The sequence below is a fragment of the Mixophyes fleayi genome, chromosome 3 (genome assembly GCF_038048845.1).
Source record: "Mixophyes fleayi isolate aMixFle1 chromosome 3, aMixFle1.hap1, whole genome shotgun sequence".
Lineage (NCBI taxonomy): Eukaryota > Metazoa > Chordata > Amphibia > Anura > Limnodynastidae > Mixophyes > Mixophyes fleayi.
This window is the reverse complement of record NC_134404.1, coordinates 281,225,075-281,244,015: the sequence shown is the minus strand read 5'-3', so window position 1 is coordinate 281,244,015 and position 18,941 is coordinate 281,225,075.

Below are 18,941 nucleotides of genomic sequence, written 5' to 3'. Positions count from 1 at the left end.
TCATACAGGTGCACAATTAAATTGTTTCTCCCTTCCCGCATAAAAATGTTCTTCAAAAAGAATGTGCTCTTGATAAAACACAAAAACCAAAGCTACTAGGATATGATGATGATAAACTCAAATTAATAGGCAGCTGTAATTTGAAATGCAAACAATGGATGAAGAAACTGAAGTTCTGTGTTATATAAACAAATGTCTAGCAGTTCTGGATCTTATCATTTGTAGCAGCTTGAAAATAGCATGTTAAAGAGTGGTAGTAAAAAATAGCCATCCCTTACCAATTATTTTGTTGCTATCCACATACCATATTTGTATGTGGTAATACATTATTACAGATTTGTTGTCAGTTGTGGAGAATTCAGTAGCAGGCGCTGCAGTGAGTAGTAGAGCAGCAATAGTGAAATGTTCTAGACATGTCTGACTTATAATAAACCAGAAAATTGAAAGCTTACAGATATCTGTGTGCTTTCTACAACTTTTTATAACAGGAATGTTCAGATGCTGATGGGAAACCTGTAACACTTACAAGAAACTTAACCTGGTAAAAATAATGAACATTAAAGGGAATGAACCACACCTTGTAATGCAGAAAATCCAGGAGAACTTTGCAGAAGTTTTCAAATGTTTAGGCTGTTAGTCTGACATATGCTTCAACACAGTGCAGTTTTGCCCCCCCCACAGAGAAGAGTTCCCATAACTCTTAGGCTTGGTACACACAACAGAAAACTACTCCCGATGGCATTTCAGTAACGATTTTACAAATGACTGGAAAAAGAAGTCTGATCAGCATGCCAAATCATATGTACACACTATACATGTTTTACAAGATTTACCTTCAGATCTGTGCTCTTCATTTGTGATAACCATCTGCTGAAAAAATCAAGACTCTGTAAACCCTATGGAGATCCTGATCATGAATGCATACACACTGCAGAATTGGCATTACATAATTGCATTGTTGAACAAGATTTTTAGTCCGGTTTAAAAATTCAAATGAAACCATATGATGAGCTTTGGAACAACCATAATCCATGGTTTCAGTGTACACACTAATGTAATATTGGACTGAACAGTCGTTTATCATGAGATTGGCACGTTGATTTGCTGAAAAGCCTGTAGTTTGTACCCAGCCTTAGAGAGTGGAGCTTGCACTTGAAGAAAAGCTTGGTGTAATAGTTAAGGATAGACCCATGTGGGGGAGTTTAATTGTTGCGATGGAAAATAAATTAAATAATACACTGAGAATCTGCTAAGGCCTCTCTAAGGCGCCTTATAAATGTTGATGATGATACATTGATGATAATCTATTTTAGTGTAGTTTTTATGTGCTTTTGCTAGCATGTAATTTGAGTTTTGTAGGAATTGTGTGTATTTGCCTGTCTTACTGTACTATGCATATAGCATATTTTTTAAACGGTGTCAATAAGCAATGTATGATTAAAAAAAATAAAGTTATCACACTTCTGGTAAACATCCTCAAACATTTGATACATTTGAAATCATTGAGATAGTTGTATTTCTTTTTGTCAAAATAAGATTTCATGCTTTACACATAACACATCTAAAAAGCAATAGGGATTAGTCATCTGAAAAATTAGTATTTTTTTGCCTAACAACCCAGTGAAAATATGACAGAAAATGTAAGTGCTTTTTCTAGCAAATTAAATTTCAGCTCTCGTTATTAATTGGTGCAATATATCACCTGGTAAAATTATACCAGAGATCATTTTATCAACAGCTTCAGGGAAATAGCACATGCAGAATGAAATACTGAACATATCCTATGGAAACGTCTTTGCATGCTGCTCCTATTTCAAATAGGAAATAGAATATTTACTAGCATGCAAATGGTTTATTCTAGAAATCAAAATGTATTGATGAAAAGCGGTTGTGTATGTTTAGTGTATCTATTGCAACATCAGATTGTAAAATCAAATTAAAATTGACATTCTTGTGTATTCCCTCTTGTAAATTGTGCTGGTTCAGAAATGGTACCACTGGACTATTCACTTTTTCTCTCATTCACATAAATCTATGTTGAGCCTTCTGTCTCTCTGGTAATTACAGCAAATGTTGTATTGATTCTGGATCTATTTTTAGAGACATTTCAAAACCATTAAGTCAAATATAGTAGCAGAATGCTAACGCATAAATGAGAGCACTATGAATAGGAAGCACAATAACAGAAATTTCTAAGGAATATGTAAAGCCAGATTAAACACAGTAACAAAATCACAAATTTTGACCAAGATGAGCTTATATTATATGATTTGGTTCACAAGACAATTCGCTATTCTGGGTCATTCATTGGTTTTTTAGTTAATCAATTAACAAACCTTTTGTTATTAAATAAACAATTTTTAGAAATTATATTTTAAGTGTATAAAAAGCTGTTTAAAAATGTGCACTTGTTCTCAGGGCCTGATCAACCACTAGGCTGACCAGGCTGCAGCCTGGGGCGCTGGGTCCCGGGGGGCACTGCACTGTGGGTATTTTTTTTTATTTATTTTTTTTTTAATTTTTTTTTTTTTTTCTTCATTCATTTTTTTTTTCGGGGTGGGGGTGGGGGAGGGGGGGTCGCCGCTGGGGATCGCCGCGGGGGGGTGGAGGGCTCGACGATCAAAAGCATTGGTGGTCAGTGGTTAGCAACACACAGCCAATCGCCAGGCTGCCTGTTGCTGTGCAGCAGACAGGAAGCAGGACGTCTTCACTTCCTATCTGCTGATCTGAGGAGAGGAGCGACGCTGGCACAACTACAGGTAAGTGAAGGGGGAACTGCCCTGCATATCTATAGGGAGGGGGGAGAACTGCCCTGCATATCTATAGGGAGGGGGGGGAACTGCCCTGCATATCTATAGGGAGGGGGGGGAACTGCCCTGCATATCTATAGGGAGGGAGAGGGGGGACTGTCATGCATATGTATAGGGAGGGAGAGGGGGACTGTCATACAAATCTATAGGGTGGGAGGGGGGGGCTGCCATGAAAATCTATAGGGAGGTAGAGAGGTTGATATGCATGAAGGAGGGCAGAGGAGGGGGGCTGATATATGTGACTGGGGGAGTTTTGATGTGACGGGGGGGATAGCTAGCTAGCAGAGTGGAGGTAAGGAAAATAGCTGCAAGGGGGATGGATGCAGGGTGGGAGGTAAAGAAAATGGCTGCAGCAGGGGTTAAGGAAAATGGCTGTGCGGGGGGTTGTGGTTAAGGAAAATGGCTGCAGGGGGGATTTAAAAATTTTTGGGGGGCAGAATCTCATGATTGTGTGGTGGTCACATGGGTGGTCTCAGCAATCACTAGAATACTAAATATTAGTGAGATGGGGCTGGTAGAGGTTTGTATTTGATTGACAACAAATATTCAGATATTGCTTATATATGCCTGTCCAATGGGGTACTTTTAGCTGGCCATAATGGAGTGTTTTGTTTTAACTAAAGGGCCTAATCATTCAGGGTTTGCATTATAATACATTTTTGCATTTTCAAAAAAGGACGCCAACTTTCCAGAAGCCAGCGAGAGGATAACAAAGTTGCAAGAGAGAAGAGCAAGAACAGGTAAGAGACAATGGCACAATCTGTCTAAATTTGAATGCTGGAGAATACACCTGAACATTCATATTCAGGAGTGTTCCTATACACCTATATATTTGGAGGAGGGGGGGGGGGTGCTGCGGCCGTATTAGCCTAGGGCGGCCAGAACCCTTAATCAGGCCCTGCTTGTTCTATTTGCACTTTTATTGAATTTGTTCAAAGTGTTTGTAGCAGCATCAGTATCAACATTAGTATGTCATTAGGCAGTTTTAGAGGAATTTCCAAATCTAGGGCCTGATTCATTAAGGATCTTAAATGAAGAGGATTCTTAGTTCAGTCTCCTGGACAAAACCATGTAACATTGCAAGGGGTGTAAATGAGTGTTCTGTTTTGCACATAAGTCAAATACTGCCTGTTTTTTTATGTAACACACAAATACTTGATAGCTTATTTGTACACTGAAATTTAAAGTTGATATTTGCGTGCTACATGAAAAAACAGGCAGTATTTAACTTATGTGCAAAACAGAATACTAATTTGCACCCCTTGTATTGTAACATGGTTTTGTCCAGGAGACTGAAATAAGAATCCTCTTCATTTAAGATCCTTAATGAATCAGGCCCCTAGGTATCTCTGGATGCATATCTGAAATGTGCATTGCACGCTTACGATTGGTTGACACATTGCAAGCTCCACTGTGTCAAGGACTGATGTTGCTAAATACAATTCTATGACTGTAAAATGTAGACCAGTAAAATGTTGGTTGGCCCTATATACTGTATATTTTCCCTAGTTATGCTTTCAAAATATGAAACATCTAGATATTGGGCAATAATTATGATTTGTAAATGAAAATTGAAACCATGCCACTGTCTTGCCTAGTTGAGTCTCAGCAGTGGCATGGGGTAATATTTGGTTGCATCTTTTTCAGTACAGCTGAATGTACAGTACAGCAAGCAGGAGTATGGTATATGAATAAATTTAATTCTATTATATTTATTTAAGTCACTGCTTGCCCTTTTATTCCTAAAGAGTACAATCATTTGTCAAACATTAAATTAATAACCTTTATTATAAGCATCCTATCTATGTTTTTATTTAGGGTGTTTGTCTTCTATGGATTCCATGTAGGGTTGATAAACTAAAATATGGCATTCATCTGCTTTCCTGTATTAAGAACAATTTATTGTGTTCAAAGCAGTGCTATTATCCTCTAAGGTGCTGTTTATTGTACTCCATGCTCAGCCTCTAAGTAAATGTAGAAAATACACCTGATTTCTGCTGGGAACAAAATGCAATTATTAGTTTAAAATCAAAATGTGAAACAAAGGTCAGCCAGGAATATTGCTTTAAATAGCGGACAATAAACTGGTTCTGAAGAAAAGATTCAAGGGAAGAAAAAAAAAAATCATTGCATCTTTAAGTATACTGCACTCTAATATGTTGTTCACTTATTACCCAACAGCAAAGGTCATTTATGAGAGAGAGGAAAAGATGAAGAGTACTACTAATGGGGAAGGCACACTTTATAAGAGACCACTACATCTGAAAGAAGATGGACGCTCTGTAACAATTCAAATACGATACAGAGGTGGACAGAAATAAATGGACACCACACAATAAAAAAAACTAATGTTTATTGGTATATAATAAAAATAAATGAGTTAAAAAGTGAAATATTAAAATTCAAAAACAGACTTACCTGATACCATCTGAAGTTGATAAATACACGTGTCCTCAACAATATATTCATTCTTAAGGGCAAGAGATATACTTACCTCACATGATTCCATCTCAAGAAACACATGTGTTCTCACGAATTTCACTAAAGGGGTAACTTTATTATTTAAATAATCTACACCACCTTTGCAACAATAGCCAAAATTATAAATATTAACTTCTATATCCCCAGTGTTGTTAGATACTTATAACCGATATACAGCTAAATTTATGAGATTTAGAATGTAGAAGTTCTCCTATTATGGAAGATATATGTCCTATATCCTTTAAATATATGAGCCTGACCGAGACTCCGAAATTTTAATATTTCGCTTTTTAACTCATTAATTTTTATTATATACCAATAAATATTAGTTTTTTTTATTGTGTGGTGTCCATTTATTTCTTTCCACCTCTGTATCTCATTTGAATTGTTACAGTGTCCATCTTCTTTCAGATGTAGTGGTCTTTTATTAAGTGTGCCTTCCCCATTAGTAGTACTCCTCATCTTTTCCTCTGTCTCATGCAATTTTTTACTACTGGAAGTAGCACCTAATATAATTATTCATATCTATTATATTAGCTGCATAATTTTGAATCGTATACAATATAATATTGATAAAAACTAATTTGAAGAGATTTTCTTGTGTCGGGAGACAGTATATACCACTTATGAAAGGTCATTTATGAAGCTGCACAAAGTACTAGTTATAATATCTTGTCCATTTGTTGTGCAAATGTGTCCTTTTTAAAATACTTGAGTCAGCATGTCAAGATGGCGCCATCTACAGGTTTGCATTTTGGTGTAGTAAGAACTGACGGGACCTTGGCTTATCGGGGAGTTCCTTGCTGAATGTGCACTTGTGTTGTGCCTATATGCAAAAACACTGTTTTGTTTTACTGTATAATATATTTAAATAGCGTTTTAACAGTTGTAGGGAACAGATGTTCAAAGATGTTTCCTGGTTAGTGATAGACCCTACAGCCTTTTTCTCCCTGGAAAAGCATTTTCTACACGTCGTCGTTGTCAGTGGAGAAAATCGGACCTTTGCCTATATTTTCAATAGGACATTATTTGAGCCTTTATCAAGGCACAAGTCCTGATGTTTCCTTGCTCTTACGAGTTATTCAATAAATAAATGAGGCATGACTGAGCAATATTTTAAGAGAAAACCATTTAAATGATTTAAGGTGAGGATCCTAAAGTGATTGTACGCAGGACTTATGTGACATTTCGACTGTTTTCACCATACCTATTTCTATGTGGATTCCGGTACTCCTGTAACAATAGGAGCAAAATGCTTTTTCAGGAGCAATTCCCAAATGCAGTATGTACTAGGCTAGTAAATAGACACAAAGGTGCATCATTTATTATCTTGCAGTAGCTCATTTCTTCTGGTTTATTAATGACCCTAAATTGCTTCTAAAATAGGAATACGTTTGCTGTGTATTTTGAAAACATTTGTTTTAGAATTGTGAGTCTGAACTGATGCCTATGCACATTTTATCTAGCTTCCATAAACTGGATGAAAAACAGAAAAATAGAACATATTGATTCCTCATCATTCACTTCTGTGACAACATAGTGTTTGTTTGTTTTCTGAATGGAGGATGCATCTTTCATTAAACTGTGTTTTCAACAGTTAATTAAAGGTGTCTGCAGTGTAACACATGATAAAAGCTTTAAAAACACCTACAAAAGCAAATGCGTATTGGTATTGTTCTTGTTATAGTTCTAAAGTTTGACATATGCAAGACTCACTCTACAACCTATACTATGACCAATACCTGTGTCAGACATACATAAATATTCCTTCAGAAAAAGAAAATGAAAAAACCACACCACATCGTTAGTGCTCCATCTGCAAACTGGAACTAAAGTAGTGCTTGTGCATATAGGGTATCATGTAGGATTGGTGGCATTTTACTTGCAAAAAGCAGACGTAAAATGCATTGGGAAAAAATTACTCACTTTCTTTAAGATATGTGAGACTATGGGGCGTATTCAGTTGTTAAAAAGTCCAGCGGCGTTTTAACTATTACAGTTATTACAGTAAAATCTAGCTGAAATCCAGCGAGTAAATTACCGTATTAACTGTTTTTCCGCGGACGATTACCATAATAACGGTAATCGTGCGCGGACCACTGGATTTTTGGCGTTTCCGCCGACAATTGAATACGCTCCTATGTGTACTATGTAGAATATGTGTGCCGCTGAGGATAAGTTTATAGCGTATTATTTGGTTTAGGTGTATGATATGCTTTAAGCATATCATCAAGCGGTAGAACCGCCAGTCATCATCATCATCAACATGATGATGATAACTCAAAACTGGTGTTTGAATATTGAGTGACTAAGCTCTCCATGGTGAGTGATATGCCGAGGAAAATATACATTCTTATAAAACATTATACAGATGTGAAATAAACTATGCAAGTGTTTCAGATGACATAAATAACACAGTCCAAGAACCAATTATTTTTTCCCCATTGCTTAGCATATTTGAATAAATATTTTGTGGTTGCTGAACTCAAAAAGTATTTTTTTCAAATTGGATCTAGTCCTTGAGATAATGGATACTCTCAGTGGTAGGATTCAAATAAATTAACAACTGGTTCTCTGCCCTAATGACTTAATGTTTTAAGTATATAAAAAGGTATTTCAATATTCCATGCATTTAATACTCAAATAAGAGCAATAAAAGCGGTACACAAAACTAGATTATGTTATAAGAAATAGATTCAAAATATTAAAGAAAAAATATTAAAGAATACCTGACAAAAAGCTGTTATTTAAGATATTTCCATATTGCTGCTTGATTAGTGTCCTCATTTGCAATTTTCATCGCATTGTATTTCAATAATTGACGTGCTGCTTTCTTCAGGTTAGATTGGTTGTAGTTGTGACTGTTTTGTACCATCCAAGGCCAATTCTGATACAACAGATTCCAATTTTGGTTTCTTATTGAAAAAATCTGTCAAACTCTGTTGCTTTTTCATCCTTTTAAAAAATTAAAAATGTTTATTTTAAAATGTGTAAAAGGTGTGCGTGTCTGTATAAGAGTTCTTATTTTATGTTGCTAATGTCGAGATAATAATAGTAATGAGTCATGTTCATATTATGCCACAATAATGCCCTTCTTCATCACTGCCTTTGCCGCTGAAAACAGTCTGCCATGCTGCCTTTGCCCCTGAAAAAAATGTCTGCCATGCTGCCTTTGCTTTGCCCCTGAAAAAAATGTCTGCCATGCTACCTTTGCTTTGCCCCTGAAAAAATCTCTGCCATGCTGCCTTTGCCCCTAAAAGAAAAACTGGCATGCTGCCTTTGCCCCTGAAAATAAAGTCTGCCATGCTGCCTTTGCTCCCCCTTGTTTACGTTCCTTCACTTAACCTTTTCTGTTGGCTGCTTTCTTCTCCTTTCTTCTCTTTTCTTCTCTTCTTCTGTTCGTCTGCTCTCTTTTTGGTGCCAACTTCACTCTGCACCGCTCCTCAATGAATGTTGGGAATGGCGTCATGCCCGACATTCAGTGCAAAGGGACCAGGGAGGAGGAGTGCCAATGCCACGTACAGGTGAGTTGTTTTTTTCACGGAGCCAGCTCCCCCCACCGAAGATGGTGACTCAGTCTGTAGTCAGCGGTTCGCCGAACCAAGCCTAAAATTAAGTATCGGTTCTGGCGAATCGATGAGAACCAGCTGAATCCCACCACTGGATGCTCTCAATTAATAGGGAACTTACCTATCACATGTGCATATGGGAATCACCCAACCAGTAGTCAGTTGACAGTTGGCAGCTGAGAGTTTTGCATTGTCTGTTATGTTTTCTTGTTTCTAGTGCGTGTAATATATTGCTATACATGTAATTAGTGTAAAAAAGTCAAGTTGTATACGAAGTGGTTGCAGTGACATTTTGAATATATATATATATATATATATATATATATATATATATATATATATATATATATATATAGTGGCAAGAGCCCGAGATTGCTGAAGCACATGCGAACAACTTCTTCCTTTTTATGTAGTTTTAGAGGATTAGAGAACAAGCCGATTAAAAGGTAAGTTAAGCGTTTTTTGTTTTTTTATTATTTCAAGGGACGCTGACTAGTGCATAAACTCACCTGTCCTGGAGCATCACGGACCTTATCTTCCTGTCTTAATGACTGCTGTATTGAAGCCCTTCATAAAATGTTGTAACAATATCACTTAATGTTTGACAGCAGCCATTAGCATGTCATTGAAGCACTGAGCAACAACAAGGAGCATTAGCAATGTTTTCTATGTTTTTTTTGGATGATCAGCTATCATTAGTGCTAGTGTATTTTATGTGCGGCCCATAACAACTTGTCACCTTCCAATGTGGCCCAGGGAAGCTAAAAGGTTGGACACCCCTGCCCTAAACGCTAGCTAGACATAGACCAGCTCTCTCAAGTCCAGCCAGCTTCCCCAGCATTGGTCTCAGTGCACAAATGACACAAACAAGCTTTTATGCATGATACTCCTCCCCCAGCCCTAGCTTGATGGGCAGGTGACACACCCACCTTCTCTTTAAGAGAAAACGCCCATCACTGGCTCTGTTTGCACTAACAGACACACCCTGTCTGTTTGCTGAGAGGAAATCATGTAAGTTAACAAAACTTTAAACTACACATAAGTTTTTACCTGTTTTAATCTCAACCTAGGTGCATAACTGCGCCAATGTTTTATTCTGCTTGTATGTTTTCTCTCCATCTTGTCAGATAAATGCCTCCCTTTGTTACATATCCCTCCCCCTAGCGTCTCCAAGTAGGGGGACACGGACTTCACGAGGAGCGCATATTTTCGTGACAATGCATCTGCATTCTTGTGCAGAATCCCAGGTCTATGTTCTACCGAGAACTTGAAAGGTTGCAGTACCAAGAACCAGCGGGTTACCTTGGCATTTACCTCCTGGTTGTTCTGCATCCATCTCATTGGTGCATGGTCGTTTATTAAGGTGAACTCTCTGCCTAGGAGATAATAGCGCAGAGCTTCTGTAGCCCATTTTATGGCGAGACTTTCATTCTCCACAGTGGCATATTTTTGTTCCCTTGGAAGCAACTTACGACTTAGGTACAGGACAGGATTTTCTACTCCATTCTTCTCCTGTGACAAGACTGCACCTAAGCCAACACCAGAAGCATCAGTTTGGAGGAAGAACCTCCGGGTAAAATCCGGTGCTTGTAGTACTGGGGAGGAACAAAGAGCTAACCGAAGATCAGACCAGGCGGTTTCTGCAGAATCAGACCAGGTTAATCTATCTGGACAACTTTTTTTTAACATGTCCGTAAGTGGAGCAGCTCTAGTGGCGAAGTGGCTTACAAACCGCCTGTAGTAATCTACTAAGCCTAAAAAGGTTCTTAACTGTGACTTTTTTTCTGGTCTTGCCAATTTTTGACTGCCTCCACTTTGTCTAGCTGGGGTTTTACAGGCCCTCGACCAACAATGTACCCCAAATATTTGGCTTCTCTCATGGCTATGGCACATTTCTCTGGGTTAGCTGTTAACCCTGCTGACCTTAATGAAGCTAAGGCCGCCTCAACTTTGGCTAAATGTGATCCCCAGTCTGGGGTATACATCACTATATCGTCCAGGTAAGCGGCTGCATAAGCTGTGTGAGGTTGTATCAATTTATTCATGGCCCTTTGGAAGGTGGCAGGTGCCCCATGCAACCAAAGGGTAGGACTTTATATTGATAGAGACCATCAGGGGTGGAAAATGCAGTCTTTGGCTTGGCCGTGGAAGTCAGGGGAACTTGCCAATAACCCTTTGTTAGATCAAGGGTTGTCAAATAATTGCTACCAGCAAGATTTTCCACTAGTTCATCCACACGTGGCATCGGATAGGCATCAAACTGCGACATATTGTTTGGGCGCCTATAGTCATTGCAGAACCTAATTGTCCCATTGGGTTTCGGGACAAGCACAATGGGACTATTCCACTCACTAGTGGACTCTTCAATCACATCTAACTGGAGCAACTTCTTGATCTCCTTTCTCACGTCCATCCGCCTGGCTTTTGGAATACGATACGGCTTCTGCTTTACAATGACTCCTGGCGCAGTGACAATGTCGTGTTCAATTAAGGTAGTGCGCCCAGAAATGGAAGAGAAGACATCCCTGTTCCAGCGAATCATTTCTTCAGTCTGTTGTCTCTGCTGAATGGACAAAGCTTCAGACTTTTCAATGGCAGTACTCACTACCTGAGGAGAGGTTTCCTCATCATGCCAAGGTTTAAGGAGGTTAACATGATATATTTGCTCCTCCTTTCTCCTAACTAACTGGCGGACTCTGTATTTGACAGGACCGACAGCCTCTAGAACTTCATATGGACCCTGCCAATGGGCAAAAAGCTTGCTTTCCTGGGTGGGAACCAGGACTAGGACCTTGTCCCAGGCTTGAAAGATTGAACAACAGCACTTTTTTTTTTATAACTTTTTCTCTGTCGTTCCTGAGCCTCTTTTACATGTTGCTGCACAATGGGCCCTATCTTTCCTAGCCTCTCATACATTTGGGACACAAATTGTACCAGATTTGGCTCCCTGGGACCTTGCTGCTCCCGCCCTTCTTTTAACATATCCAAGATACCCCTAGGCTGTCTCCCAAACAATAACTCAAAGGGACTAAACCCTGTTAAAGCTTGAGGTACCTCATGGATGGCAAACATCAAATAGGGAATAAGAGTGTCCCAATCTTTTAGTTCTTGAGCCACTGCTTTCCTGAGTATGTGCTTTAATGTGCGGTTAAAGCGTTCCACCAAGCCATCTGTTTGTGGATGGTATATGGAGGTATGGAGCGCCGTAACCCCTAGCAACTGGCACATGTCCTTCATCAGTTTAGACATGAATGGAGTACCCTGATCTGTGAGAATTTCTTTGGGTATTCCCAAGTGTGTAAACATCAATACAAGTTCTCTAGCTATGGTGCTAGACTTTATGTTTCGTAGGGGAATTGCCTCTGGATACCTAGTTGCATAGTCAAGCACCACTAGTATATATTGGTGTCCACGTGCGGATTTTTCCAGTGGCCCCACAAGGTCCATAGCTATCCGTTCAAAGGGAACTTGTACTATTGGTATTGGAATGAGAGGTGCCCTGTACATGGGTTTGGGACAGGTTCTCTGACAAATGGGACAGGACCGGCAATACTTTTTCACTGCCATGTGTACTCCGGGCCAGTAAAACCTAAGCAGAACTCGTTCCCGTGTTTTATCCTCCCCTAGGTGTCCCCCACAGATATGTGTGTGACACATTTAACATTGATATATGTTAGAAAACATATATTGGTAGGAGATGTATTTTAATAAACAGAATGACTGTCATCTTTATGCCCTCTAACCTCATTATTGGAATCGTTGCATAAAATTTGCACTCTTCCTCCCTGAATTTAATAATAAACAGTTTAAGTAAGCTAGAAAATAAGCTTGATGTGCTTATTTCAAGTGTCACATAAGTGAATATTCAAGTATACTTCAATCTATGTACATCAGTGCAAAGATAATTAAGTAAAAAAAAACTTTAAAAACAGTCAGACTCATTTAATTAACAACATGGCTAAAACAATGTCAAATAAGATTATACATAAATATCAATTTCATTATTCCCTAGGCCAGTGGTTCCCAAACTTTTGCAGTTCGCAGCACCCTTAGAGTCTCCAAATTTCTTCAAGGCACCCCTCCAAAATAATTATTGAGCAGTCCTGTTTTAGAAGTAGTTGGGTCAAAAAATTGTAATAAGTATTTAGGTCAGGACAGAAATACTTATTTAGTTGTATGCAAAAATGCCCCCTCTGCATCCAGGCACTCTGCCTTTAGGCACTCTGTCCCCTCTGCATCCAGACACACTGCCCTCTCTCACACTGCCCCCTCTGCCCTCTGTCACGCTGTCCCCCTCCTCTGCCCTCTCTCACGATGTCCCCCCACCTCTGCCCTCTCTCACGATGTCCCCCCTCCTCTGCCATCTCTCACGATGTCCCCCCTCCTCTGCCCTCTCTCACAATGTCCCCCCTCCTCTGCCCTCTTTCATGATGTCCCCCCTCCTCTGCCCTCTCTCACGATGTCCCCCCTCCTCTGCCTTCTCTCACAATGTCCCCCCTCCTCTGCCCTCTCTCACGATGTCCCCCCTCCTCTGCCCTCTCTCACACTGTCCCCCTCCTCTGCCCCTATTGCACTACTCTGCCCCTGTTACACTCCTCTGCCCCGTTGTGCCCCAGCTGTCACCCTCCTCTGCCCCTGTAACACTCCTCTGCCCCCTGCTACACTCCTCTGTCCCGTTGTGCCCCAGCTGTCACCCTCCTCTGCCCCTGTTACACTCCTCTGCCCCATTGTGCCCCAGCTGTCACCCTCCTCTGCCCCTGTTACACTCCTCTGCCACGTTGTGCCCCAGCTGTCACTCTTTCTGCCCCAGCTGTCGCCCTCTCTGCCCCAGCTCTGCCCCGCTGTCACCCTCTCTGCCCCAGCTGTCAACCTCTCTGCCCCAGCTGTCACCCTCTCTGCCCCAGCTGTCAACCTCTCTGCCCCAACTGTCACCCTCTCTGCCCCAGCTGTCACCCTCTCTTCCCCGCTGTCATCCTCTCTGCCCCAGCTGTCAACCTCACTGCCCCAGCTGACACCCTCTCTGCCCCAGCTGTCACCCTCTCTGCCCCAGCTGTCAACCTCTCTGCCCCAGCTGTCACCCTCTCTGCCCCAGCTGTCACCCTCTCTGCCCCTGCTGTCACCCTCTCTGCCCCAGCTGTCACCCTCTCTTCCCCGCTGTCACCCTCTCTGCCCCAGCTGTCATCCTCTCTGCCCCAGCTGTCACCCTCTCTGCCCCAGCTGTCACCCTCTCTTCCCCGCTATCATCCTCTCTGCCCCAGCTGTCACCCTCTCTGCCCCAGCTGTCACCCTCTCTGCCCCAGCTGTCACCCTCTCTTCCCCGCTGTCACCCTCTCTTCCCCCGCTGTCATCCTCTCTGCCCCAGCTGTCACCCTCTTTGCCCTAGCTGTCACCCTCTCTTCCCCGCTGTCACCCTCTCTGCCCCAGATGTCACCCTCTCTGCCCCAGATGTCACCCTCTCTTCCCCGCTGTCACCCTCTCTGCCCCCGCAGTTTGGGAACCGCCGCCCTAGGCTATTTAAAGTCAAAGAAATGTAGTTACTTATATCTGAATATAAAAAAAAAAACACTAGTTCCCAACTGGCTTTCCCAAAGCTGACACTATTACCAGGAACTTAAAAATGCATAGGCCTTGATTCACACAAGTAACAGGCTGTAGGGTCCCTAGAGTGCTTGTAAATAAGTGAAAAATCAGAGTTAAAACCTTTCTCATCATCTCTTAACACATCCGTAGTAAGCCAGGCTTCTGCTTTACTGTAGTAAAAAGCACACATATTTCAAATTTAAAAAGGCACAGACAGAGATGTGTCAAGGCTAAATTTGCCCTAGGAAATGCATGGATTTTAGGCCTAAGTTTTCTGTAAATTTATAAGGCACAGTACACTTAATATCACATTTAATAGCGCTATTCAAGATTTTATAGTTTTATTCTTGTGTTTGCTATGAAAATTGATTTTGAAAATTAAATATACACTACTTGGTTCGCTATGGTTTAGAGAATAATAAAGCATAACACTCTAAAACATATCAATAATATGTAGCCCAACTAAAAGCAGATTAGTGGTTTTCTTTGTCCCTGTAGGTGTCTTTTTATGATAATGTTGGTGTGGTAACTATATCGGCATTGGCAGAAATCTAAGATCGGCAAACCTCATTAATTCAAAGGAAAAATGGGCACATAGTAACAGCTGGTGGGATTGCAAGGCTCCCAAAAAACTGTATCGCATACATTTTTGTCTGGTCCCCACCCTCACGGAAAAGGCTTAGTCATATGTTCAGACTCGAGCACCTAAAGTGTTCATTTTGGAAACAGAGAATGCAGCGCTGGAATAATATATATACCGTATTTCCCCAAGTATAAGACGCACCTTAATTTTGGGGTCCAAAATGAAAAAAAAGATGTATTACATAAAGACTCAGAACTCCGAGACTGTGGGAGGCGCCTGAAGGACCTTAAGGTCTTTTTGCCAATCAGCGGGGACACGCTGTTCCAAACAGCCAGCAGGGACACAGCCAGCAGGACACACTGTTCAACACAGCCAGCGGGGACACAGCCAGCAGGACACGCTGTTCAACACAGCCAGCGGGGACACAGCCAGCAGGACATGCTGTTCAACACAGCCAGCGGGGACACAGCCAGCAGGACACGCTGTTCAACACAGCCAGCGGGGACACAGCCAGCAGGACACGCTGTTCAACACAGCCAGCGGGGACACAGCCAGCAGGACACGCTGTTCAACACAGCCAGCGGGGACACAGCCAGCAGGACATGCTGTTCAACACAGCCAGCGGGGACACAGCCAGCGGGGACACAGCCAGCGGGGACATGCTGTTCAACACAGCCAGCGGGGACACAGCCAGCGGGGACTCCTCTCTCACACCAGGTGCCGACTTCTTCATTGAGGTAAGTAGCGCTTGCAGTGTAGAAGACGCACCTTTTTTTAGACCCAAAATTTGAGGGAAAAAGGTGCGTCTTATACATAGGGAAATACGGTATATATTTCTGTCCTGGAGAAACTGACAAGGGATGGTCTCACACAGTAACCGTTAATACAAAAATTCTATTTATAAAATTAATGAATACAAATGTAAAATAAGAGTAAAAATGTAATTTACCCTATAAATAGGGACTAAGAAACCCTAAACAACCATATGTCTGGATATAATAATACAAAAAAAGATACCAAAATATCAATGAATACTTATAAAGAAATTCTTATTGATGTATTAGTGTGGGCCCACAGATATAAATAAAGCATTATATTCGAAAAATGTAGCATAAGAAGATCTTTATCCCAAATGTAAACTTGTGCTAGAGTATGATTAAGTCCAGATCAAAATGGTGAATGAGTCCAAAATACAGAAAAGGAGCTCACTAATAATACAAGTAACCTGATTCATTGATGGATATAAACAGCCTGGAATATTGCTATGTTGTGAACAAAATGTCCAAGTCCCACTGAATACCGATTCTAAAATGGATAACCTGATGGTAAATTAAATAGGTACAAATGTCTGGGAATACATAGACTGTAGTAGGCAACTTAGCGTGAAAGACAGCTGGGGCCACTCATAAAGAACCTGCCTGTAGCTCTTACCTGTCAAGCCGGTAAATTCGCTTGGGTCCCTAGTGTGCCGATAATAAATGCAGATAAAGCTTTCAGCCAGTAATGGACTCATAGTGCAAACTCGTCATAGCTCCCAAATTGTTCCAAGCGCTAGGTGAAATCTATGCGAATGTATGAAATAGAAGATTTGGATGTAATCAGTTGTAACATATGATATGTACTTTGCTTGTATTTCAGTGGGGTGCAGGACTTGCAACGCTGCTGTGCTTGTGTAGTCCACTTCTATCCAGGAAAGAAGATGATATCAAAGCTGTTAGTAATGAATATCCAAATTACATAGCAAGATCACTAATAAATAGAATTCAAAAAGAGTTCACTGGAGTAATAAAGATGGCTGACGCGTTTCATTATATAAAAGTAATTTCATCAGAGGGAAATCTAAGATATCTAATTAAATTTCCTTCTGATGAAATTACTTTTTCTGCTCTATAAAGAAAGAGAACATGAGTTCTCTTTCTCTTTCTCTCCTCCCTTTTGCTCGTCCTCCCTTCTCTCCTCTTGCCTCAACTGGCTCCTCTTGTGCCTGGTCTGTTTACCCTCCTTTAGGATGTAAGCTCGTATGAGCAGGGCCCCCTCCCCTCCTGTCTCCATACCTGTTCATCCGCTCCGTCTTTACTGCATATGACTGACCAGAGTTTCTGAAGTATTGGTACTTTTTGTTCATTGTTCTGTATGGTTTCACCCTGTATAGTCTACTGTTAGTACTGTGTGCGGCGCTGCGGATACCTTGTGGCGCCTAACAAATAAATGATAATAATAATAATAATAATGAGTGTTAAAGAGGTATTTGCAATAAGGTGCATCTGGCAAGAATTTTATATTGGGATGGGAGGATGGGCTGCTTTTGCTAGATGGCCATATCTATCTCGAACAAATGAGGTTTTCACATCATAGATTCCTATAAACCCTGCTTTATTTTACAGGAGTCTCACTGCCTAGCAACGACTGGTGGTGGCTCTTGCCTGATAGTTGCCCTTAAAATTTATAGTCTTTATATGTCCTTAGATCTTCAAAAGTGTTTGCAAACTTTGTCTCAGGTGCTAAACATTAGGGTTTTACATAGAAATACTTATATCAGATAAGGTGCCAAGTGCAGCTGTTTAGTGTCAAACCTTCACTATAATATCATGCAAGAAAAAACAAAAATGAACTGGGCAGATGGTACCTATATCTTATCATATAACTCAATAAATGTAAGACACTACTAATAAGTAATACACTAAATCCAAGTAATCCAAGTAATCCACTCACCCAAATCCTGAGTATACAAGGATTTGGGTGAATCTTGCCAACAGAAGAACAGCTAGATGGACGGTTTATATTTGCGATTAAGATCTACAGACTGTATGGACATCTGAAATTCACCCACCCTTGGATCACTTGCTATTGTCTGGAAAACTGTTACACATTTGTATAAATTGTGAAAAAGAAATTATCACCCATAGCCACTGGCTTCCTACATATGACTACTATATTGTGGATTATAAAGAGCAAAACGACAAAACAATAAAATAGGAGATATACAGAGTCTCTTGGAAGTAAATATTCACCATTACCATTTCTATTTACTTACCTGGTAGGTTAAGAAAGGTGTCAATAGTGAATTTATCATAATATGTTTTGAATGTCAAGCATTATTGGAAATTTTGCTGCTATTTTGAAGTTGGTACTATCTAATACTAATTTTTTATTTGTTTTTATGTATATATGATATGTATTTATGATATGATTAGTTGCCTATGAGATGATTTATTATATATGATATGTATTATCATCTCCCGCATTGACCATTGTAATTCCCTCCTTACTGGTCTTCCCCAAAACAGACTCAAACCCCTACAATCTATTTTGCACGCTGTGGCAAGATTGATTTTCCTTGCAAATCGTTATTCCTCTGCTGAATCACTCTGTATGTCTCTACACTGGTTACCTGTTTTCTACCGAATCCAATATAAAATACTTTTACTAACCTACAAGGCCATCAACAAAGTTGCACCAACAGACATCTGCTCTCTTGTCTCAAAATATCTCCCAACTCGGCAACTCCGTTCTGCACAAGATCTGCGTCTCTCATCCACCCTCATTACATCCTCCCATTCCCGGTTACAGGACTTTTTTCGGACTGCATCCAATCTATGGAATTCTCTCCCTCGCACAATTAGACTCTCCTCTGGCCTACAAACTTTCAAGCGTTCTCTGAAAACCTACCTCTTCAGACAAGCTTATAATATTCCTCAGCCACCCTCTTAACCTCACTACATTACCCTATTATCACCCGTTACACAATTTCAGACAAGACAACTACCCCCTGACCAACATTGTTGTGTGACAGGCGCTATATAAATAAATGACGATGATGATGATGATGATAATGTATTTAGATTAAAGGATATATGTATTTTTTTATTCAACTCCTCTGCTTTTTCATGTTTTTAATATATTGCTTATTATTAGTGT